General features: G+C 39.6%; 1 long non-coding RNA gene across 1 annotated transcript; it reads right to left on the reverse strand.

Moving 5' to 3' along the window:
* On the reverse strand, positions 1 to 22,029 carry LOC140626315 (uncharacterized). Its single transcript, XR_012025508.1, has 3 exons — positions 21,837 to 22,029; positions 5,375 to 5,507; positions 1 to 1,258 (listed from the first exon to the last, which is right to left on the reverse strand). It is a non-coding gene; the product is annotated as an uncharacterized lncRNA (long non-coding RNA).
* Between the last annotated feature and the right edge of the window lie 4,675 nt (positions 22,030 to 26,704).

Below are 26,704 nucleotides of genomic sequence, written 5' to 3' on the forward strand. Positions count from 1 at the left end.
AAGAGATCAGGTAAAAGTGATTTATATTTTCTTCTACTTGTTTAATCTTTTTTTTTAGTTTTTATATTTAATGCAAATCCATATTGAATGTATTTTTATGAATGGACTTAAGAAAGGTAGAATCATGGTATATTTATGAGCCTCATTTTTATTGTTGTTGTTTTTTTCCCCTTTGACCAACTCATTCCTTCATCTTGTCATTACTTTTGTTCATTTCCTGTTTTTGTAGTTATCAACAGTAGGGCATGTATTTCCTGGGTGGCTTTCCTGCAGTCATAACAAAGTACTGTTGCTAAAGCCATTCCTCTGGCTCCTGTTATTTGTGTCCCAAACTGGCTAACAAGGCCTTGCCCTTTGCACTACCAACCACCTCCTTGAATTTTTGAGCTGTTGATAGGAGCTTACAAACTCAAAGTATGGCCTGTAGAAAATGCCCCCATCCAGGTCCCTCTGGAGATGTTTCAGCAATAATCAGGCATCCGTCTGGCACATTTCTGTGTTGATTGCCTGAGGATCTTCTTCCAAGCTGAAGATAGGGTGGGACTATCCCAATAGATTATTACATGGCCACCCCTTGAGCAATACAGACATTTACTCATTCCTTAAGCAAACATAGCACTCCAGATACAGAGATGAATGAGAGGCAGTCCTTGCCCCCAAGGTACTAACTCCCCCTTCTAAAACGCTCCACAGGAGCTGCTGAGTACACCTACCTCTTGAAAAAGACCTCACAGGCTGACATCATGGGAATCTGCCCAATCTCATTCAATTTACTCAACAAATATTTGTTAAGCTCCTACTATTTGCCAAGACCTGCGCTGGGTGCTGGGATACAAGACCTCCAGAAGCTGACTGCTGAGCAGAAGGCAGGCAAATAGGTAGGTGGTTATATTTCAGTGCATTAGAGCTTACGTAGGTGAAAACTCAGGCCTCAGATGCTATGGCTTTCCAGGTTATTCATCCCCTCCTGCCAAGGCTTCATCAGGTATTTTAACCAAAGCATGTCTTTAATATTCAAAGTCCTAGCAATGCTGATTTAGCCCAGTTACCCTGAGACTCTTTAGGGTTGCTTTAAAATGTCTTTCAGACCCACCTCTGAGAGTCACAGAGGAAGTCAGCTGAGATTGATGAATGAATGGATGAACACATGTTTCAAAGAACTGAAAGAAGTAAGGAAGGAGTGAATGATTTGGTTCTCTCAACCAGGAACGGCCTCGGGTCGCTGGGCCTCACAGCAGTCAACGCCAAGAGCAGCAACCTGGGAAGAGATAACACAGGCCAGCCACCTTAGAAATTTCCTTTCCTTTTATCCCGGTGACCCAAACCTGTGGGCCCCACTGATGTTTATTTTGGCTTCTTTGCCCTGAAGCCTCGGCAGCTCTTGTGTGTTGAGCTGCTTAGTTGACAAATCTTTTAATGGACGAATTAGCTAGCTTCTTCTGGTCACCTGATAGGTCAGACAGCCTTCAGCCACACACACACACACACACACACACACACACACACACACAAAACTGGAAAATGAGCTCCCCAAAGTGCAAGCATCCAAACCGTGATCATTCCATGATAAAATCTTGGAATAGTCTGGGCTACATCTGTCTGTCCATCCCTGTATTAGGAAAGGGAGAAGAAGGACAGAGAAGGAAAGTGAGATGTAAGTTTTGAATTTAGCCACTTTTTAGCAGTCTTTCAAGCAAGTTTGCTATTGGAAATGAAGATGATATTTAGATATGGGGGGTTTTTGGCGGGAGGGGTCTCTACTCTCTTTCTGGATCCATCATGATGAGTAATCAAGAATTGATTTTGGAGCAGATCTTTGCTTTTTCACAACCCACCTTAAGATGGTCTCATATCCTCCTCCTTTTCCCCAGCAACTACTTCAAAGCCTGCTGTGGGGTCTCTTTCACAGCTCGAACACTTGAGACCCCCTCCACAAAGAAACAACTCCCTTGGTGTTTAAAAATTCACACTTTTCACCACATAATACCACCATTCTAACATGGGAGTTGGGATAGGGTGAGAGGGGATGCTGTATGCACGTGAGCCCTTCCTGTTACTACCCTGTCTATTCTCATCAACCTTTACCAGTTTCATTTATTCCCTTAACTCCAGTCTGACAGACATTTGTTGAAGTAGAGTGTCATACACTATTATGATTGTCAAGGATAATTAGAATCTTGGTTTGGGGGTTTTCTACTTTCCTTCAATTCATTACTGCTTGGACTATCAACTCTACTCAAGGTGTACGTGGGCTGCTATGAAAGAGAAAATAGCCAAGAGGAATTTTTTCAAGATATAAAAGGTCTAGATTTACTTCAGGTTTTCAAGCCTCAGTATCTTGAGATGTTCAACGGGGATAATCTCCACCTTACAATGCCGTGTAAGAATGGGAGTAACCCATGGAAAGGGCCTTCTATTGAGCTGAGCAAGTAGAGGCACTCAACAACTAGTAGACATGATTATCATTATCATATATGTCATTTCTAGTGTCTTATTCTTTAAGATTTATTTTGTAGGCCAAATATCTTTCCTGCAAAAACAAAACAAAACAAAACACACACACAAAAAAGATCCAAGCCATTGCTATGCTTTTTCTCCTAGCTGGGGATACAAAATAGAGATAAGAGAGAAGAGAGCTAGGAGCAATCCTCTAGTGAAGAGTAAAAAGTGAGTGAATTCTATGTCCATATTATGAGTCCACTTGGCTGCTTAGTTTTATACATCATATTTATTCCAAAATGCCTTTAAGCTCCACTACTCTCTTTCTTTTTTCCTCTCCCTCTTCCTCATTTTCTGTTCTGCTTCCAGAGTTGTCACAACTATAATTGAGGAGGGAACTACCTGAAACCCCCACAAAGAAGGGCACACAGATCTGGTGCATGCGCAAGTGTATGGACTTGCCTGCATTGCCTTCTCAGGGCCCCCTGGCCAGGAATTCCATTGTCCAGAGGCCACATGTGCATCCTCAAGGAAGAGGCCAGGCCCACCCTCTCCCTCTAGGCCACCCTCCAAAAGGCTTGTTTGATAAAACAAAGCACATCACTGACATACTATGTGCCAAAAATAAAAGAAAATGGACAAGACTATTTGGAAACAATCCCCTACCACTGTTGTTATGAATCCTTGAAGGAAACTTCAGTCACTTGTGAGGTTTTCACTCTAATCCAAATTTTTCTTCATACTCTATGGTCTCTCCATGTACAACTTCAGCCAGCCAGCCAGCCAGCCAGCCAGCCAGGCAGCCATTCCTTCAACACTTATTCATTAATTACTTACCCTATACTAGGTACCATTATAGGCTTTGGAGACACAACATGACAATGCTGACAAAGCACATGACCCCATGGGATTTACATTCTAGTAGGAAGTGAGGGCAAATCATGACATCATCAACAAACATATAAACACTGTGAAATAAAGAGTGCCAGGTCAGAGGTGGAGGTGACAGTGGAGAAATGCTCAGTAAGAAAGGGGAGACAGGGAGGCTACCAACAAAGAGGATGGCACTTGAGGAAAGACATCAAAAGAAGGGAAGATGAGTTAGGTGATCTTCCCAAGGAAGAACATCTCAGCAAAGTAAACAATGAATGCAAATGTCTGACATGAAAAAGGTCTTCAAGTATTCAAATGACAAGGAGAAGAAAGTAAGATTACAGTAGGATAGGAATGAGGAGAATGGCAGGAGATGAGCCCCCAAGGAGTCAGGGGCATGTCAACCATGATTAGGAAAGCAGGTTTGTCTTAAAGGATATGGACACTATTATAGAGTTTTGAGCAGAGGGTAGATGCAATCTGACTTATGTTTTAAAAGGATCATTTGGGCTAGGTTGGGGAGAAAAAGCCATTGGAGAGCAAGGGTGGAAGAAGGAGACTGGTAGGGAGCCTATTTCCACGGTCGAGACAGTTGACAAGATTGGAGGTCATTAGTGAGTGTGAAGTCCATGCAGGCTTGTTTGCTCATCTTCTCCACCCACCGATCCAGACAGAACTTCAAGTGGGGTTTCCAGCTCTTTAAAAAAATATACACAAAACCATATTAACCATTTTCTATTTTATTGAAGATTCCTCTGGGAGGCCTGAAGAGGGGGACAATTTACACTGCAATCACCACAGCAAGCTATGCTGACAGTGTCATGTGACCATTACACCCTCCTGTGCACCTGCCTGGTAGGCAGCTCTCCTTTCCCTTCTGGATCCCTGCTCCCTACAGAGTTATGATTTCTTTTCTCCCTACCATGCAAAGATACCCATTGCTGCCCTAGCTTCTACTCCCAGAAAGCACATAGTGAATCCCCCATGATGTTTGGAAAATAAATTGTCCTTTAATTAACAAGATCTCCTCTTCCCTCAAGGTGTTGAAACCATCCATTTTTACTTGGATATGTTTTTGTAATCTGTCTCCTTACTCCAAAGAGTTCATCTGAACTATCTTCTCCGAAAAGAACTGTCAGTTGAAATTTTCTACATCTAATTGTGCCCATATTGAGCAAATATTTCTCTTTTTTTAAAGATTTTATTTATTTATTTATTTATTTATTTATTTATTTATTTATTTATGAGAGACACAGAGAGAGAGAAAGACACAGACACAGGCAGAGGGAGAAGCAGGCTTCATTCCATGCAGAGAGCCAGACGTGGGACTTGATCCCAGGTCTCCAGGATCACACCCTGGGCCAAAGGCAGTGCTAAACTGCTGAGCCACCCAGGCTGCCTGCAAATATTTCTTTTAGTCTTATGACAGTGATTCTTTTGGTTCATGAGTATTTCCTCCAGCGGACCACATTTCTTAAGAACTGGCATATCACCACACCCTCAGCATTAGTAGCACTGTCTGTCACTTAGCAAATATTGGGGGACTAGCACTGAATGGGCAGAAATCGTTATCTTATTCTCCTTCAATGAACCACACTAAACAGATAAGTTGATGGTTTTTCTCTGTGTTTAATAAACTGCATGCAAACTAATAAACCATTGTTTCAAAGTGGAGTACAGAAGTGCAAGTATCAGTAGTTCTTGCCTGAGACACTAATAAAATCCTTACCTTTCTTCTCTTCCTTTCTCTTCATTCCTGGGTAGTGTGCACGGTTTCTGAGCCTTTCTCTTGCTTTGCCAGTTAGGTCCCCTATAGTATTCTGGGGGGGGAGGGGCAAGGGGAAGGAATATCGGTATCCCATGGAGGATGGAAACTTTTCAGGGTTGGGGATCTAGTCCCTCCACATGCTGTTTGGCACCTGGGACATGTCGCTCTTGGTATCACCCCAAGATATACACTTTCCATAGCAATTTGTCTAATCACACTGAGCAGAATAGGGATGAATTGCTTAATTCAGTAGGTCCCTTCTGACCTTCAGCATCTGGTTACAGAGGTTCTTACCAAGTGTGCCCAGTAACTCCTGTGAATCAGTTGTCACATGTTCTGCTTCATCACTTCTGGTCAATGGCTCCTGGATGTAGCTGGAAAAGGAGGGTGACCACGAGGCAGCAGCATCATGAGCTGAAGAGCTGAACTGGGACAAACACACGAGCTCATTATGAGCTAGATCTTTTAAAAAGCTGCAAAGCATAGCAGATCTCTAGCATCTAGCCTGCCCTCTATATCATGCCAACCAGTAAAAATCTAGTTTATCAGTATTACTTTGTGTGGTTTTCTATACTAAATAAAAAACAAGGATCCTCAACAAATCATTGAATTGTATGATAGGTAGATTATGAACCACATGAGGGCTAAAGGTTGGGTCCAATTAGTATTCCCCAGAATAGTCTTGCCCACTGCCTGTCTCCTTGGGTGCCAAATTAACTTTTCTGAACGAATGAATAAACCATGTCTTGTGGCTTTATCTTGCTAATTGTTGAGAAATTATGCTTCATCGTGTTCTTTAAAATAGCAAAGGAATAAAATCTTATGATATTCTTCAGTCTTCACATCAAATGCCTAGTAATTCCTCCTACTGCGAGTATTATTCTCTTCTTGGTCTCAGAGGCTAATATATGTTTAAAGATCGTCATATCACTCACCTCATTCCCAATTCCTTTTCTTTATATAAATTTATTTTTTATTGATGTTCAATTTGCCAACATATCGAATAACACCCAGTGCTCATCCCGTCAAGTGCCCAGCTCGGTGCCCGTCACCCAGTCACCTATTTTTCTTCAACCACTTAAAAGAAGAAATACCTCTAATCCCAGTAGCAAAATCCTAATTAGATGCTTGGATCTTAAAACAAAGACTTAATGAGCGAACTGTTGTTACCACCCCCGGGATGTTGACAAGGTCCCTCCCCAGCAGTGAGTCTCCCACCAGGAGCTGGCAAGGCTCCTACCACCCAGAAAGTGACAGACAAACCCACGGTAGATGCTTTGCCCTCAGGGTACCGCAAATGGAGAAGACAAAGGCAGGGCCTCCTCCAGAGGAGTGAGATAACCTGTCCTCCCTGTCCCTGTGTTTCCTAACCACATCCTCGGTGAAGAAGCAGAAAGAAGTCGAGTCTCAATTAGTCACCAGATGCACTCAGCATGTATCTGCTGACCTTATCTTTATGATAATTTCACAATAACAACTGGAAAGGTAGATGCCCTTGTCTCCTTTGCTAGAGTGCAGGGGGAAAGAGACCCGTATGGAGGGAAAAGAAGACACACTGAGCTGAGCTTCATTCCCCAATGACGGGATCCACATTCCTAAGTCCAGATCTTGTGAGAAATAAAAAAGAAATTATTTCCCTGTGATTGACGGCACAGTAGGTACACCAAGGTAAACAAAGATTCCAGCCTTTTAGTTTGCAGATTGTAACTTTCCAATTCAGAGTCACGCAGTCCTTTTTGGCAAGCTGGGCCCTCAGCTGAATAAAGGGTGATACTAGGATAGCAAATACTGTCTGAGGCCTCCTTAAGCTAATTTATTTAATAAATTCCGTGTTCGTGAATCATATCTGGGACACGCCTAGAGCCTAGTTCCCTAGCCTCATAGAAGCAAATTGCTAGGCGTTGCCTTTCACTCTTTTTGTACTCTTCCTCAGATTGACTTCTTCATTTGAGATGGGTTTTCTCTCTTTAACTTAAAGTCTCTAGAAGGACTTCATTCACAGTAACCTAACTGGGAGGCAGGTACATGAAGGTGTAACCACAAATAGATGGAGCTGGCTGGGGTCCTACTTCAGGGTGGGTTTGGAACCAGGCATGTGTCCAAATACTTACCTGTGACTGGGACCTGGTAATGCCACATCCTTACCCCTGGCTCAACCAGAACTCTTAAGACTACAGTAAGTTTAAGAAAGAGCTCTAGATCTCACAAACCCTGGATATTTATAGAAAAAAACAAATGAATAATTAAGGAGAAAAAAATTTAAAAGATTACCAAAAAGATGAAGAAATTGTATTTCATCTACTCACAAGGTTTTCATAACTTATTAGTCTGAAAAGCTTCTTAAAGGAAAGCTGAAAACTGCTGGAACACTCTTGTAAGTGCAGAGCACAAATATACATGCCCACACATATACAAATAATTTATTTAAATCATTTGAATTGGAATATATTTGAAAAACATTTCCTCACTGACTGTTCAAGCCTCAGTGAAAAAGCCTCAGGACTCAAACATGGTAATAAATCATCCATCCAAATATTTGCATCAGACAACTAGAGCAAAAATAACAAAAATAAATGCCAGCAACCCACACCAGTCTAACTCGTAGTATTTCCTTGTCTGGGTAAATTGGTTGTAAGCCTTGCATTTTGTCCCCAAAGTGATTTTGGAAGATAAAAATTTCTACTGATAATTGATTTTAAATAGTGCTGAGTTTCATATATAAATTTCTTAAGAAATATATTTATTTATTTTAGAGAGAGAGAGAGAGACAGGAAGCAGACTCCTCTAGAGCTCATGACCCTGAGCTCTACTCATCATGACTGAGTAGAAACCAAGAGTCAGGTAGTTAGCTGACTGGGCCATCTAGGTGCCCAAAATAAATTTATTAATCAGAACTATAGCATACTCTATTCTCTCTTTTTCAGATTTTTAAACATTTTTGAGGCTATGCTTTCAGAATAGCCATCATGAACATGACTTTGGTGACTCAGGGATGCATGCTTTTCTGTGGAGCATACGCTGGGAAGGATCCTTCAGAGGCAAAGTCCATGCAGTACTCAACGCGTTATCCCAGGGCCCAGTGCGGTGCCTCATGGCAGTGACCAGTCACAAATGTAGAAATGGAAGAATGGTTTTGAAAGAACATCCAAAGTAAACGAGGAGGTATTTGAACTAGTTGACTTCAAAAGCAGAACATCACTGTATTAACTTTGGGGACACACATTTCAAATGCCCTTGTCCTTTGACAAGTAATGGGAGGCTCAAGCAGAGGCTTCATAAAAGAGGCTTATCAGATAGCAGGCAGCACATACACTTCACTCTTTCATCCGTGTATTCATTCAGCAAACATTGATTACTGATGCTACCATGGTAAATCATTGTGACAAAAGTTGTGGCAATGTGGAAGAGTCACTCACTGCCTTCCCAGGATTAAGGAGATAATACAAATATTCTTGCTTCCCCTTCCATTCCTTTGTGATTTGCTTGGTAGCTACCAGAATTTGTTGATTAAAAAAAAAAAAAAAAAAAAAAAAAAAAAAGACTGAATTTGCTATGGGCATTCATTCATATTCCCTTTGAACAAGATTTTTTAATTTCAGCACCATTAACATTTTGGACCAGATGATTCTTTGTTGCTGAGTGCTGTCCCACTCACTGATGGATGTTTAACAATATCCCCGGTTTTTACCCACTCTATGCCAATAGCACTCTCCCTGCCATAACAATCAGAAGTGTCCCCTGGGGAGCAAAAGCATCCTAATAGAGAGCCACTGATTTAAAAGAGGTGGGCAACAGGAAGTGATATGGATGGCTGAGTAGGACAAAAGTTAAGAGAAATTAGGGAATGGACTCTGTGTGTGTGTGTGTGTGTGTGTGTGTGTGTGTGTGTGTTTTAATGGAAGGTATAGAATTTCAGTTGCCTAATGATTTTTTAACACCACTTTTAAAGGTTTGCTTCCTGTTAGGATATAAGAAGTAGCAAGAGACCATTGCAAAAACACATCCAGACAAACTATAATTATAACTTAAATTATAAATTTATAGTTTAAAGAAATTATAGTTTAAATAAATTATAGTTTAAAGAAACCTATCAGAGATGTAGAGAAATAAATTTAAATGGCATGGATTTCAGGAGAGAGAGGCCCATGACTGCTTCAAGCCTTGGATGAAGTGAGGATTGGAAGAGCCTTCTGTAGATGGGGTGAGGAGAAGTCAGTTGGACTTTTGATGGACTTTTGATGTTCACTGGTTGGCTGGGATGGTGGGCTGGAGTCTTAAGGAACCCTAGTAACAAATCAAGTATGCACTCACTCTCTAGTTCTTGCCTATGGGTTGTCACTTGTACATAGTCTGGAGCAAGAAAGTCCTGAGAGATCTCCCCTGTGAGAAATGAGATGGATGGGGCCTTTGACAAATGCAAGGCAGAAGCTGCTAACTGCTGGAGATAGGGCAGGAGAGCTGATAGAAACTCTACAGGGCACTCTAGGCTTCCACTGGAGAGAGAGTAGAAGAACTACAAGGCTACCTCTGAGATGCTCTAGGACTTCACTAAGAGCCAAAGGCTGGGATCAGGACAGAAAAACCAAAATAACAACAGAGCCTCAGCCTGCCTCCACTACAAAGTTTACTCACCAAACCTCTACACTGAAAGTTTGACAGAAGAGGGAACATGCCTCTTCTCAGTGTACAAGAATTGGTCTGGGTCTCTAATGTTCTTATTAATACACAATGTCTGGTATTAAATCTAAAATTAAGAAACTGAATATCTAAAATTAAGGAATATATGAAAAAGTATGAAAGCAAACCTGCAAAGAAAAATAGTTAATATAACCAGAGCTCAAGAAGTATTGATATTTTCAGAAAGGATCTTTAAAATTATATATATATGCTTAAATATATATTATATGCATATATAATATATGTATACCCACATAATCCTTAATGAAATATTAGCAGTTAAAATTCAGAAACATATAAAAAGGGCAGCCTGGGTGGCTCAGCGGTTTAGCACCACCTTTAGCCCAGGGTGTGATCCTGGGGACCGGATCGGGCTTCCCTGCATGGAGTCTGTTTCTCTCTCTGCCTGTGTCTCTGCCTCTTTCTCTCTGTGAGTCTCTCATGAGTAAATAAATAAAATCTTTTTTAAAAAAAGAAACATATAAAAAGTCATCATCAATAGATAAAAGTCATGACCAAGTGGGGTTTAAACAGAAATGCAAGATTGGTTTAATGTGTGAAAGTGAATCAATTTAACTTGAATGAGTGAATTTATTAGGAAAAGAAAGAAAAAAATAATTATCTCAATAAATGCAGAAAATCCACTAGACGAAATCCAACGCCCATTCATGCTAAAAACTATCAGCAAACTAGAAATAGAAAAACCTTTCTCAAAAAAAGAAAAAAAAAAGAAAAAACCTTTCTCCATCTAATTACAAGCTTTTCTTCAAACTAGTGACACTGATTCCCTTTCCTCTAGGATTGGGGTTAAGGCAAGAACATCAACTCCTACTTCTATTTTGCAATATTTTAGAAGATGTGGCAATTATATAAGACAAGTAAATGCAATAAAAAGTGTGAAGATTCTAGAGGAGGAAACCAGACTGTTATCCAAAGAAAATAATTTTATGCACAGAAAACACTATGGAGGGGGATCCCTTGGTGGCTCAGCAGTTTAGCGCCTGCCTTTGGCCCAGGGCGTGATCCTGAGGTCCCCGGATCGAGTCCCACATTGGGCTTCCTGCATGGAGCCTGCTTCTCCCTGTGCCTCTCTCTCTCTCTCTCTCTCTCTCTCTCTCTCTCCTTCTCTCTCTCTCCCTCTGTCTCTCATGAATAAATAAATAAAATCTTAAAAAAAGAAGAAGAAGAAAACGCTATGGAATCTGTACAAATATTAAAACTAATAAGTAAATTTAGCAAAGCGTCAGGATACAAAGTCACCACACCCCACAGCATGCACTATACTCTAGCAATGAAAAATTGGCAAATAAAAATTTTAAGACATTGCTTATGATATCACCATCAAAAACTTAAATAACCAGGAATAAATGTAGTGAAAGGTATGCCAAATCTCTACACTTTGAAAACTACTAAACATTGTCAATAGAAATAAAACCTATTTAAATAAGATGACATACTATTTTTAAAAGCTGGTAGACTCAACATGTGAAGACATCCATTCTCCCTAAATTGATGATAAATTCTACCTAATTCTAATAAAAAAATCCAGCTGACTCTTTTAAAGAAAATGACAAGCTGATTCTAAAATAAATATAGAAATCCAAGGGATTTGGAACAACCAAAACAATTTTGATAAAGAAAAAAAAAGTTGGAAGACTTACATGAACTAATTTTAAGACTTACTCTGAAGCTACAAGAAATGATATATGTCTGTGAAACCAAGTGAGTCCAGAAATAGATCAATGGAATAGAACAGAATACTGAGAAGTGGACATACACATGTATATACTAACTGATTTTCAACCAAAGCATCAAGTTATTCTAATAAGGAAATAAAAGTCTTTGAACAAATCTTTTGAACTGTTTGGACACCTGAGTATTTGGGGAAAAATGAATCTTGACTTTCTACTTCATACCATACATAACAATTAATTTGATACGGATCATAGACCATAAATATGTCAGGGCAAAATATAAAACTTCTTTGAGAAAATTTATGAGAATATTACAGCCATTGGGAAGGGAAAGTTTTCTTAAACAGGTCATAAAAAGCACTAATCATAAAAGAAGAAATTGCTAAGTCAAACCTCACAAAAAATTAATTTCTATTCACCAGAACTCATGATTAAAAAAATGAATTATCAAACCACAGACTGGAAAATACGTATGTAATATATATACATTTGATAAAAGATTCATATGCATAACATATAAAAACTCTTAAAAAACAAAAACAAACAGGCAAAAAACGTAGCCCTATTTGTAAAAATAGGCAAAGAATTAGAAAAGACATGTCACAAAAGAACAAACTGCCAATTTTTGATCTCGTGAAAAGCACTCAATATCACAGATTATGGAGTGCTTGCCAACTGACACCACAGTAGGATATGATTTCACATAAATTAAGGCAGCTGAAATAATAAAAAGTGAAAATACCAAATGCTGGCATAAGTAAAATTAAAATATTGATGATTCCATATATGGAGCAATTGAAACTCTTATGTTTTGCTAGCAAGAGTGTAAAATGGTAGAACCACTTGGGAAAAGTTTTGGAAGTTTCCTATAAACTTGCCATATATCTGCTTATAGTCCTAAAAGTCTACTTACACAAGAGAAATGGGAAAAACATGAGCACATGAAGACTTTTACAACAATGTCCATAGCAGTCTTAATAATAGCTGCAGACTGAAAACAATCCAAGTGTACCCAATCAGGAGAATCGATAAACTTATTATGATGTATACATACAACGGAATACTACAGAAATAATGTGATGCAAACAATGACATGGGCAACCCTCAAAAACATCATGTTGAGCAAAATTAACCAGACCCAGAAGAAGACATATCACTTCCGATTTATAAAGGCAAAACTAATTGATGGCAAGACAGAGCAATGGTTTCCTCCAAGTTCCATCAGACGGGGGCGGGTAGGTGGAGTGAGAGAGTGTGTGTATGAGGTACTGGCTGAAAAAGGAGGTGATTTATTTCTCTAGGTGATGGAGATGTTCTACACCTTGGTTTAGATAGGTCTAGAAAGTTGTCAAATCCCACCAAGCTGTAGAATTAAAGTCTACATAGTTTAATCCATAAACTTTTTTTAAATATAAAAGATGCATCATTTATAAAACTGCTTGAAAGACTAAAGGCAAAATCTCTGAAAATATTTTTTGGAGGAACACAAAACAAAAACTTCCTGAAACCAATTGGCCACAACACTGTTACAACCCAATGAAAAGCGGACTCTTTGCATCTACTCCCTGTATACTTGAACACAATCCTTTTTGGTATTGCAGTTGTGTCTGGTTTAGTAGAGATGCTAATTCCTTGGGCCCTGGATCAGAGTCATGGAATTGACCAAGTGGAAAGACCAGTGCAATTAGCCAAAAGAGTGCGAATGCTCAGCTTGGTCTTGAAGTCAAGTGTCAATCAACAAACACATCCTGCCAATTGATGCTCATCATCACTTTTAGTTCTAGGTCACAGGTGGAAAGAAACATACTCACAGGGCACCTACATCTGTCAAAGAGTTCAAGGAGTCAAATTCTCCAAGCTGCTCAAGGCCAATCAGCCACAACAAAGAATTGCTTACACACAGGCCAGTCTTTCCCGATGCACTCTCTTTCCCTGGATATATTTGTTGATGGGCATGAGCAAGCAAAGAAAGCTTCGAGTGAAACCCAAGCATTAGTAAGAAATTAGAGTTGACACGTCAGTGTGGAGTGGGTGGGGGAGGAGGGAGTGGGGACAGCATCTCCTATGTCAAGCATATTTCCCAGTAGCTACAATGCTCCATACTCTCTGGTGTGTCTTTTCCCATGGAGGAAGTTCTTTGTGAAAGAGGGGGAGGTAAGCTAGCTCGTGGGAAAAAGACGTCTCTCAGACTGTGAGCAGTGAATTGGCTTGTACCCAAGTAATGTCCTCAAGGTGTGCCATGAGAGATGAAATCACTTGGCTCATTTTACCATCTTCAGGATGGCGTCAAGACCTGACAAAGCCAGGCAACATGTACAAGGAAGCTCATCTGAGGCAGGACTATGGCAGTGAAGGAACCTTCCTTATGCAGCCAGGATGGGGACCTTATGCAAGAAAATTGCATGGGAGGTCTTTGCTCTGAATAGGAAAGCTAGGTTTTGGAACAATGAAGTGAACTGAAGTAAGTAAAAATGCACATCTGATGCCCAGGCCAGACCAAGACATATATGGCTCCTTGAGGCATGCGGCAATCCTGGCATCCCTTCAAACTATTATTCTGTACATATTTGTTCAGCATATATTTAGTGAAGAAAGGGGACAAAAATGCTTTTTGGGAGGAGGAGGTAAACTTTCTTGAAATATAACACACGCACAACATATATCATAATGTACAGCTCCAAGAATTCCAACAAAGTGAACACACCCATGTTTTCAGCACCCGGACCAGGAAATAGAACATCAGAAGTCCCTCAGGCTCTCTGCTAGTCATGACCACCGCCACCCCCCCACCCCCCGCCCCCCCAAGGGAGTGACTCTCTTGACTCCTAACCTCAAAACTGCTTTTTTAAATTCATGATTTTGTAAAGCTTCTTATGTTGATGTATTACTAAATTTATCATTTTAACTTATTAGAAATAATCTTTCATTTCATGGCTTATTTTGTTGCCTATAGCTAGAGAGCAATTTTTATTCACACTCTTCAGTAGAGTTCAGCGACATGGCTGTAATGATAAAGCATTTCCCTGGAAAGGCCCCTCGTCAAGCCTTATTTGGGTTCAGAATGTCGGCTGCCTATTACTGGTGACTTTGGGTGATTGTCAGGTGGCTGGACTCAGAGACGGTTAGCGATCTGTCATTGTCCGAGTAACATATTCATGCACACAAATAGCAGAGGTAGGTTGATGCTAGGAAGGTCTTTGTTTCTACCGAAGGACACTATCTACTTCAGCAGAGGCAGAACAAAGTTCTGTTTTGTCAGTGGTGAAAAGAGTTTCTGGTGGGAACCTGAGCTTTCAAGCACCGTTTTTCTGATTTATTGCAATGATATGTTAGCACCATTTCTTAGAGATTGGTATCCCAGCAATCAATGTCCAGTCTTTTATCTCAAAAATATTGCAAATTTTTTTTTCCCATTCTGTAGCTTGACAAGACCTTACTGTCTTCTGGACTAAACCTTTGTACGGTTCTCAGTTCAGGTTTGTAGAGGAGTTTAAAGCCAAGGATGGGAGAGATTCAAATCATTCTCCCCAAAATATGGGGTTGGGATCGTCATTTCTATTGCCAGACATTGAAAGAGTGCCTTTTCTACATGTTGAAGGCACAGAGATAAATAACACCCAGTTCCTCCCCTACAAGAGCTCACTGTCAAATGGGGAATGAGATGTATAAACAAATACCAAAGTAGAGACAGCAAAGCCCTTTTGCCTTGAGGAGTCCAGGAAGACCATGTATAAGAGAAAACATTTGAAGGAAGTCTTGAAAATAAATAAAATTTCACCAGCATAACTGTGAAGAAAGGACATTCCACTGAGGAAGCAGTATCCAAAAATCCAGAATACAGAAAAATCTTGAAGTCCGAATGAAGAACAGCTAACAGAAGACTTTTTCAATTATAATCTAAAGGACACCTGCATCAGAACCATTCAGACGCTTGCCCAAATGAAGTTTGTTGCATCCTACCATGTATCAGATCCTAATTTCTGGGGTTTGTGACCTAGGGACATTCGTTTTTGGCAAACTTTACAGGTAATTCTGTTTCACATAAAATTTGAGAGACATTGCCTTAAAATAGTCCCTAAAATAGGAGGTAGACACTGGAGGGTGAAGATAAGACAGGAGAAGTAAGTTGGAGGCACACAGCAAAAGGTTTGTGTCAAGTGAGTTGATCTCTGGTGTGTTCTTTTATGTGGAAAGTTAATCTTTACAATCACATAGATGGTAGGTACTGTTATTTCCAACGTTATGTATGAATAGATGGAGACTCAGGAAGGTAAAATAGTTTTCCGAAGGTCACATAAATTGTGGATCCATGATTTGAATCCCAGTATGCCTGACCCAGTGACCATGCTCATAGTCATCTCACTGCATTTGGGCTACTATCCTTCACGTATTTGTGCTGACCTGGCTCCCCTTCCTTCTCATATTTCCCTCATAAACAGGGACTCCCTCAGCTGGGTACAGTGATTGGATAGAATTAGAACTCATCTGCAGATCCCCAATCACCTCATGGAATGAGCCGGCTGGAGCCCTTTGAGCTCCTGATCACGTCAACTCCTGACTGGTGATCAGAGTTCAACTCCCGTGCCCCAGACCCTCATCCATAGGAAGCACAGGAAGATTTGATTTTGATTCTTTCTGAGCACTTTGTTTGATTTCTGGTGTCATCTTCTTTTGGTTTCCTGCCCCAAACATTTGATGATCTTTGTAAACAGTGGATGATTTGTAGACATCTTTGTCTCTGTTGGGTGGAAGGTAATGGAGAATGTGGTTAATCTCTTCTCTTTGTCTATTTTGAGCTCAAATCAACTAAGAATTTCATGTCAACCAGGACGTAAATGTCTGGACTGGTGAGTTTTGTATTTCTGGGTTTATGATTGAGCTAGCTGAAATTTTAGAATTGAAACCATAAGCTTTCTCTATGTGTGAGTCTATATGCTTATACACTTGTAATTTAGAAAGGCCTTTGCCTCTCGTAAGAGTGTGTAATGTTTTCCTATCTCTTTTTTTTTAAGATTTTATTTATTTGTTTTCCTATCTCTTGATGGTATTAATACACTAGATTAGAAAATCTCTTAAATTAAAAGAGTTCCAGTCTGATTGGCTTAGAGATAAATAAGCATTTACATAAATTAAATATTTCTAAAATTCCTAGAAATATTTAAAATGGATCTTTAACATTTTCAGTGTGGGGAGAAAAACATATTCTTATAGAAACCAACTCAGAAGAAAGGAAGAAAGAAAGAAAGAAAGAAAGAAAGAAAGAAAGAAAGAAAGAAAGAAAGAAAGAAAGAAAAGAAAGAAAGAAAGAAAGAAAGAAAGAAAGAAAGAAAGAAAGAAAGAAAGAAAAGAAAGAAAGGAAAGAAACTCAAAAATAATTTAAGAATTTGAGTTCACATAATTTGGGTAAGTTTTGACAAGTAATACTAGCTTAATAATTTTGTTTTAATAAAAACAGCTGTTAAAAATGAAAACAGCTGTTTTCTCTTATTGGTGTTAAATGTAATGTAAGCATAAATTTTTATCCTACTTGTGTTTATGTTCTTTCTCAACTTTATAGATTTACTGATTGAATAAGCTAACATGATGTCTAGTAAATGTTTAAGACAATGAAAAATGTAAATTTATGTTTTACCCAGTTGAATTATTATTCTGAAAGAATTATTTCAGCAATAATTATGCTTTGCAGTATGTCATTTTGAAGAGATTTGTAAGATCTTTAAGAAATTTTAAACTTTGAAACTTGCCATGCTGAGTAAATGAATAGATATTCATTATGTGGCTAGATTATTATAATTTTACCTTTTCTTTTTATGTAGTCTAGAGGCGCCATGTATGTATGTGTGTATGTGCATATATACATATATTTTTTAAAAGTTCCCTGGAAAGTCACCATGGCTTATTCCTTCATCTGTGTTAAAAAAGAAGTACTAGAAATAATTAGACTTTTGAAGAGTTACATTGATGAGTTAGTACACCAGAAGAGATGCTTAACTTTCCCTAGGTAAAATGTGTATGGATACAATTTTATAGATATTTCAGAAATTGTGTTATATGAGATATCCCTAGAAAATTATCAGTGTTCTCATTGTCTGTGATATGTTTCTATGTATCAGAGTCCTAGTACTGCTTTGTCTAATATTAGGCAATAATAATGCAGCGCTGACAGTCATAATCTCAATTATTTTTTAAATATTTTATTTACTTATTTGAGAGAAAGAGGAAAAGGTGGGGGGAGGGGCAAAGAGAGAGCAGACCCCCTGCTGAGCAGGGACCATCCCACTCCCCACTCCCAGCTGCAGGGCTCTATCCCAGGACCCTGGGATCATGACCTGATCATGAGCCGAAGACAGATGCTTAACTGACTGAGCCACCCAGGCACCATCAATTATTTTTTTAAAATATTAACTTGGGGCGGGGGGTGGGGGTGACTGGGTGATGGGCACTGAGGGGGGCACTTGATGGGATGAGCACTGGGTGTTATTCTATATGTTGGCAAATTGAACACTAATAAAAAATAAATTTATATAAAAATATATTAACTTGATCACAATTTTATTTCTTTAATTTGAATCTGGCATCTTCGGGACAGTGATTTTCAGTTTGGTATTCACATCACTCACTTATGGAGTTTTATTAACATATCGATGTATAAGACGTAGTCCAAACTTATAGAATCTCTTTGATATTCTTGACATATTCTTGAATATTCTCACTGTACATTTGGTATGCTATATTCATGGTATATTGTGTCAAGATTATTACAGTTATATCTGAGGATTTTTTAAAGATGATGTTCATCTATTTTTATAAACTAGATGTAATATCCATTCTTCTCTGAAATAGGAGTAGCAATTGTGTTTATAATTACTTTGTCTCAAACTTTTTTGGATTGACTTTTTATCTTGTTTTGTATGCCACATAAACAACCACATTTTTTTGGTCAGTTGCACTATTCTTATAATGAACAATCCTCAAATATTTCACTACTGAAAATGATCAGTAATAAGTTTACCACAGCCATTTAAAATCTTATGTCATCTACAGAAAGCTGTTTGTTTTACTCCCATGCTTCCCTAAAGTTCTTGCAATCAGCTACAGGCCAGAGTATTTCACCTTCAACACAGAAGTCCCTTGGAGTATAGAGTTCTGGTGGCATCACTTAAACAAGTGGGCTGAGATCATACCAGTAGACTGAGTTAGGATTTCTGGAACTCTAGCTGAGAAACACATGAACTCATGACAGGGAAGAACAAGATTTAATTACATAAGACTCAATGAACTGATGAAGAATGACTGTGTTTTTGTCTGGAATGTGGTTGTTCTAATATTCTATTTTCTGAGGAATAAGGAAGCCCTTACTTTTTTCTCTTCTACTCTCTATAATGGATAATTTAGTGGACGCTGTTTTTGTCAACTGAAAGATTTGCAAGTGATACCTTGTTTTTCTTGCCCAATTAATCCAGAACTCAGGAACTCTCATTGAGTATTTTTATATTCGTGGCAATAGTTTTGCATAGGTTCAGTAAGGATCTGTCCTTGTTACCATGACATAATTGAAAATATGGGTTACACAACCAAGGCCTTGCCCGGAATGTCATATTTGACAATGTTGCTTATTTAATCAGATATGACTAGCCACTTTGAAGAAATTAAGGTCAGCTTTATGGACTCTGTATTTACAAAGCTCTCAGGGGCAAACAGCCCAAATACCTGACTTATAAATTCCCAGGCTTATAGGTAAGTAAGAAAGGTCATTTCCAGGAAGGCCCATGAATCTCAGAATATTTGGGTAACTTCAAGAAGAAAAGAATTTGCCCAGATGTAGGCTACTACAGCTGAAATCTGGTAGCAAGCTTTCAGCTTGACATTTTAACATCAAGAGGCTTTTTTAAAAGTCCAGTCTGAAATTCCTTATAAAAATTTCCAGAAAGTAAACTTAAAATGGCCTATATGGTAAATTACCATTCCTACTATACCTATCTAGATAACTATGCTAAATTTAATTAAACTAACCTGATCAAGAATAACTTTTCTTTGAGGTTAGCTTTGACCAAAACTGGGGTGACTGTAGAGAGAATTTTGTTTTTTTTTATTTTTTTTTCTTTTTGAGAATTTTGAATCTCAATGAAAACTATATGTCATATAGCAGACCCTTCCAGGTTACCAGATTCTGACCCTGTTCATTATCTTTGAACTATTTTAGATAGAACTCTTTTAAAATTATGGATAACTGATGCCTATACAAACTCTGTCTTGCCTGTGGCTCTTTGAACTATCTTGCTCCCTACCTGTGGAAAAATCAGTGTGGGTACCTACCTGTAAATTGGACTGGCTCCTTTCCAAATTATCAATCTTTATTAGATTTTCAATCCTTCCAGTTTCCTTCAATATCTGACTATAATCCTTCAAACTAAGTAAGGTTTCCAATTTTTCGCCCTGCTACCTGACTCAGTGTCACTGAGAACTGGAACCTACTACCCAGGTCCCTGTGAGGACTCTAAGTTGCTTGGCAGCTGGCCCTTTCCCTAGGGTCCAAAGAATACTACAAGCTAAAGCCCAATGGCTTGACATATGTCTCAAAGAACTCAGCACCATGGCCAGCCATTCACAGGTCTGATTTCTCCCTGAAAAGGCACAATCTGGACCATTAAGTAAGCCTGATAGAATGCTAGGTTCATGTATGGACTGGGGAAACATGATCAAAAGCATCAACATCCTAGCCCAAGAGCTCCTAGAAACTCAAAAAGCAGTGGTGCATACCATAAAGTATTCCTCCACTGGCCTCTTGGAACCCAGTGGGCTGCTTACCCTCAGAGTTCAGCTCCCAGCTCTCCTTTTTAATATAATCTTTAATGTTCACATTTCTCTTTTTCATTGTAAGCATCTCCCTTTTAAGGGGCCTGATTTCCGGGATGCTATAACCACTGCTCTTTACCATCACTTATTAATAGCTGCTTCATTCACTTTAGCAGGAGCCATACAAAAATCTTTGTAAACTATTTCTGAGACCTTGTTCTGCCCCACTCTGGAGGGTTATGATTGCTGAATTGTTCGATGATAAATAGACATTCATCCTAAACAAAAAAGGAGGACTGACAATGTCAAACTTTATCTGAGCTTTGTGTTCCTCAAAAGCAAGAGTTAAGAATACTCCTTCCCCTTTAGGGTTCTGAGAAATGGCTAACCACAAAATACCACCCTGATCTTGAATATTTCTCTCTGCTCTTTCTCAGCAACTCAGAGGATACCCTCTCCAGCCTTCCTGGTGACTCTCATAAGACTATTGGACAACTTCTTTGTTTCCTTGCTTCTATAAAACCCTGGTCTCCTTTCCTTTTCTTGAAACAGTCTTCATTGATGAGCATTTTCCTAATTGTAATGGCCTGAATAAAATCATTTCCTTAATTGCCCTGTGCATTTTGTCTTTCACCAAACTGAGGGACACCACCCATGGCCACTGAACAGAGAAAAATGAACCAGTTACTAGGGGGAGCAAGCCAGTGAACAATGTGTACAGAAGGGTGATTGGTAATGGCTTCTTAGCAAGCTCTGCAAGCCTGAAGAAGACATTAACAGTTGGCTCAGCAGTTTCTACTCATATACTAAGTGGGAATTCTTGACATGGTGCAAGGACACTTGTGACCATGTGGCAAATTGTAGGAGATTGGCAGAGTCTGAGCTACAGCAGAATTTTATATGTGGTTAAGTACAGAGGCTTCCAGTAGAGTTATTTCACTCTGTTAGACACAAGTTTAGTAAAATTTTCTAAATTTAGTTGAAAACTATTAGAATTGTTTTCTTTTTAACGTTACGTCCCCAAATTTTAATTTACTTGAATGCCACTTGAAAATAAGAGATTTCTGGGGCACCTGGGTGTCTCAGTGGTTGAGCATCTGCCTTTGGCTCAAGTCATGATCCTGAGGTCCCGGGATCGAGTCCCTCATCAGGCTCCGTGCGGGGATCCTGCTTCTCCCTCTGCTTATGTCTCTGTCTCTCTGTCTCTCATGAATGAATAAATAAAATCTTAAAAAAAAAAAAAAAGAAGAGAAGAGATTTCTATCACATTTGCTATTGTCATGGTGCTTTAAGATTTTTCAATATTGTTAATTACACTTTCTGGGCTTTAGCAGAAAGATTAATCAGAAAAATCAACACCACTTAGAAAAATAAAATTCCAACTTTATTTATTGTGATTGTGCTGCTTCTTAAGATTTTCAGTATCATTGAATCAATTATCCTTTCTGGATTTTACTAGGATAAATCACCTCTTGATGAAAAAGATACCTATATACTTTTACTATGAGCCAGTCACATGAGCAAATTAGGTTACATTCTTCTTATTATATCATTTGTAGACAAAGCATTTTATTGAGACTCTTACATACCTTTGGCAGAATTCAGAACCAGTGGTATTTTGCTTAGTGAGGGGCTCAAGGACCATTCTTCTCAGTCTCCTCCCATGAAACCTTCCCTGAAACCACCACTCTTCCTCTCCCTGTCTCCAGGCAGAATTGATCATTGCCACTTTTATACCATCATAGGACTTGTTTGTCCCCCGGTGTCACCTTTATTACTGTACTTTTCTTAGTCACAAAGCACAGTGCGTCAGATTATCTGGGTCATACCAGGCTCTGACTCCTAATTAGTTGCGTGACCTGGGGCAAGTTACTACTCAGTCTCTCCCTGAGTTTCCTCATCTATAAAATAGGGTAAATAAAAGTACCTGCCTCATAGGGTTATAGTCATGAGGAAGTGAGTTGATGAGGGCAAATCTCTCCATAGAGTATCTGGCACATAGTGAGCACTAAGTAAATGTTAACTATCGTTACATGTGTTTGTCTCCTTTGTTATTACGAGTCCCGCAAGGTCTGGAAACATTTACTGTTCATCCCCTCTAAGCTCCAGACCCACATATCCAATTGACCATTTCACATTTCAGTTGGTTGAACAAAGCATATCAAATTCATGGCATCCATACTGAAATATTTACAGATGAGATGACAGTGGTACTATGGATTGTCTTCAAAGTAATCCACGAAGGGAATGCAGAATGTGGGTAGAGGTGAAATAACACTAATCCTATCTTGACAACTATATGATGGTTATACAGGGCTTATTATACTAATCTTTCAAATTTTGGGTATATTTAAAAATATCCATAATAAGGAATTTAAAATTTAAGTTGTCCAATACCAAAATTATAATACTTTCTGTTCTTCTTTCTCAATCTGGTCCTTCTCTAGTGCTCCCTGCCTCAGTGGATAACATTCATTATTCTATAAGCAGAGAATGACAATGAAATGTCTTTTTGAGATGGGGAAATAGCATGAATTATTTCTTAAGTTCTTTCTAGCTCTGGATTCATTGAAATTATGATTAAAGCATTTGGAGAAGATTATTATGACGATGGTGAAATGGATGAATTGGAGTAGGGAGAAATAAAAAGATCCATCTCATTGTGACAAATAATTATCACTAGAGTGGAGCCTGAATAAAGGAATATTTCAACTACACAAATTCCCCCAATGAGACCCCTGTAAGTGGGTCTTACGAACTTAACAGCTGGCCTGGCTGGGGGCCACCAGGAATCTGATCCCAAATTTTTTACCTGTCTGTTTCAGTTGGTCACTGCCCATGCCATGCCAGTGGTAGCTTCATCCTAGATACTTCCACAGCAGTTTAGGGTGGAGGACCAGAATGACTCAGAATATGAAAGTGAAGAAATAAGATACAGAAACACACACACACACACACACACACACACAAACCCTCTGAGCCAACAAGTCTGCATGTCAGATCCCCAGTGTGCTGCCTCTTAGAGCTATGAACAGCCTGTCATACTTGGGACCCATCATTTCCATTAGTCAGTGGAAACAGAGGCCTAGGCCCTGTTTTCATTATCCAATGGCACCAGCCCTAGATCTTTCTCTGATTATTCTGGGGAAATGGCACAACCTCTGCCATTCATTTATCACGGCAATTTCTTCCCATGTGTTGGACCTATGGCTGGTAGTTGTGAATAAAGCATCCATGGTACCAGGTTTGAAAACAGCCATCATAAATTGTCATGATTTTTCTACCAACCGTGCATTGGCATAGGATGATATGCAGTGAAAATGCTCAGGACTGGGATGCCAGTGCACACATGGAGCACTGATATTCATAAAAGAAAAAGTTAATTCTGCTCATAGCTCACTGGCAAGATGGAAATAATCTACATTTGTGCAAGAGTCAGGGCCAGTACTATGCCTTGGGCTCTGGGGCAATTTTAGGGGAAAGAGTCAAGAGTCTTGAGATCCAGTATTGCTATTTGTCTGGGAGAAGAGCCTGAAGAAGTCACTTATTCATTCAATATATCTGTTTCCTCAGACATCATAGAGTATAAAAATATGGCCCCAATATCCTGAAAAGATAGTTGGGTATGGAGGCGGGGGTCAATGACAAATGGGAAAATGCTGTGAGAAGTTCAGTTCTCTACAAAGATGAGAGGTTGCTGTTAAATCATAAGGTTCTGAGAACAGCAACGTGCACTTGCAATAGATACATCCTGAGCCCAGATCGAGGACCCCAGGAACCATGAGGGTGCAAAAAGGAGAGAAAGCCAAAATGGGAGAAATTCCATTAGGAATATGAGCTTGAAAACAGTATTTTAAACATGGAGAACTTGGGTTGGAAAATAAGCATTTTCAGGACAAATGCTTTGTCTAAAGACAAAGAAAGAAAACATAGTACCTTGAGCATTACTATACTGGAGTATTACTAGAATAAGAGAATGGAGCAAAAAGATTCCTCTTTACTCATATTATCTAAGGATTATTTAGTAAGTAAACCCTAAAAAATAATAGTAAATGCAAGTTCCCCATTATATTCTATTTCATCCTATAGAAATTGACTTCACAAAGCCATGGGACTTGTATGTCTCCTTGTATTCCTTTTCTCTTCTCCTACATTTCTTCCACTACATACTGCAAGGAGGGACCACCAACCACCCCCCATGAGGCTGGAAGGCAAAGCTTTTATGAAGGCTGACTGCCTTTACCACCCAGAACTCTCTGATAATATCTACTTGGGCACCAGTCTCCACTGCCCTCCAGCAGCCTCTGGGTAAAACATCTGTACTCAAGGGCTCAGAGTCCAAAGATGCCACAGCTTGCTGTGTGATCTTAGGTCAGTTCTATCCTTCTCTGGACGTTGGCTCCTTCACCTGAAGACAAAAGATTTCTCTTCCTCAATGTCAATAGGAGTCTTCTCGAGGGGACTCTAGCTTCATTATAATACTTGGAGTTGTGAGCACTGTACTTAGTATAATATCCTAAATATTTCAGGAAGCACAGGCAGGATTAAAGCCAATGATTTCCATCATAAAAGAAGGCATTCCCTGAGGAGAAAAATCCAGTACCCCTTCGTGGGCTCCTCCCTCCACCAAAGGTCACGACCCCGCACCCAGGATCCTCTGGTCCTCAGAGTACCGAGATCAAAGCCCTGCCTGGCCTCTAGCTCGAAGACAGAAATCTTTCCTAAGTGGACTTCCAGAAACCACACTTTTACTGGAAAGAAAAACAGCAGGAAATGTGACAGACCATTCTACCGCTTTACCTCTCAGGCCAGAATGAGCCTTGAATAATATCGAATCTTTCCTTTACATACTTGAAAAATATTCATTTCCTCTAAATCTTCCAGCTTAATTTTACTATTGACCTCATGACCTAGGAGAGCTCCTTCATGCTTCTTGCTTTTCTTGCTGGCTACTGAAGCAGGAAGCATGGAGGAAGAGGATCTGAAGGCCCAAGTAATAGGGGAAAAAAGAAAAAAGAAAAAGAAATCTTATCACCTTTGCTTGATGCATCCTTCTTGTACTCAGTGGCTTCTTTCCATCCCAACTCCCTTTTAAAGGTAACGGATCCACGTCCTCCAAGCTCAGAACTTCACTCTCTCACACCACCTGCATTTCTTCATGCTTCAGAACGTCACATGCTCTTTCTTGGAGCCATTAGAGAAACTCCCCACTCCCTCACTTAACCGATGAGAACATTCACGATGCAGGAAGACTCGTTGCTCGGGATTAAACAGTGGCCAAGTTCAAGCCAAGCCCCCGGTCATTGTAGACAAAACTTCACAATTCCCTTAAGAATCACACACCAACAGTTTGCTAGATCAAGGGATATCTGGTCCTCCAAGCCCTGAGATCAAAGCTCTGCCTGGCCTTTAGGGCAAAGAGAGAAATCTGCTCTAAATGGACTTCTAGAAAACACACTTTTAGATATTAGACTGTCCCTTTAAAAAGAGAGAGAGAGAGAGAGAGGGGAAGAAAGGAAGATGAAAAACAATGTCATAAAGATAGAAACTCTGCCTGGGACATTGGCTACACACACCTGAAGGCTGGTATTCAACGTCTTTCAGATGTGTCATTGTTTGGACAACAGTGATCATCGTGAGCTAATATTTGTTGAATGCCAGGCATTCTTTCCTATTTGGGAAGGATGGTGACGAGTCTCAAGAGCTCATCAAGCTCTTTTGGGCTTCCGTTGGTAACAACCATATGCAATACCAGTCTCCCAGATGGTTTGGCAAGACCAGCACAGCAAAGTGGACAGGAGAATGTGCCACAACCCCCATGCCCTACACCCAGCTTTCAGTATTTCAACCACCACAGGCATGTGTGCAGTCCTGGGCTACCATGGAAAAGCAAAGGCACTTAGTGTTCTTTAATAAACAAAAGTCTTAATCTGAGCCAAAAAAATAAAATATAAAAAAATAAGAGGGGTCCCTCACTTGCTCTGGACCGGCTGTTTCCTCCAGGTATTTTTCTAGTGTGGAATTGTGTCTAATTAGGTATGATTGGGGGAGTCGTCTTGCCACCGCTTCCTTCGGCCCCTTAATTTGGAGAAAGCACCTCTCAGCACACCATCCGCTTGAACTGTGGGATCCTGTCTCATAGCCTAAGCAAAGTTAATGGATGAAGCAAGCCCCAGGAGAGTTTTAAGGTCGGGGGCATGGGGGAAGAGGAAGCAGAAGGCTGCTGTCCAGGGAAACACAGAGGTATTAATGCTGGGTTTTTGTTTCGTTTTTCCCTTAATGTAATCTAAAGGCAACTTTTAAGATCTAGATCAAGTTCTTTTGTGATTAGCCAACACTATTTTCCTTCTTATTACTACCACTCCCCCACCAAAAAACCCAGCTTTAATCATTTCCCTTCATAACTCTTAGCACTTTGGTTCACTTCTTGGGAATTTCAGAAATGATTCAAAATCAG

This window comes from Canis lupus, chromosome 37 (assembly GCF_048164855.1).
Source record: "Canis lupus baileyi chromosome 37, mCanLup2.hap1, whole genome shotgun sequence".
Classification (NCBI taxonomy): Eukaryota; Metazoa; Chordata; class Mammalia; order Carnivora; family Canidae; genus Canis; species Canis lupus.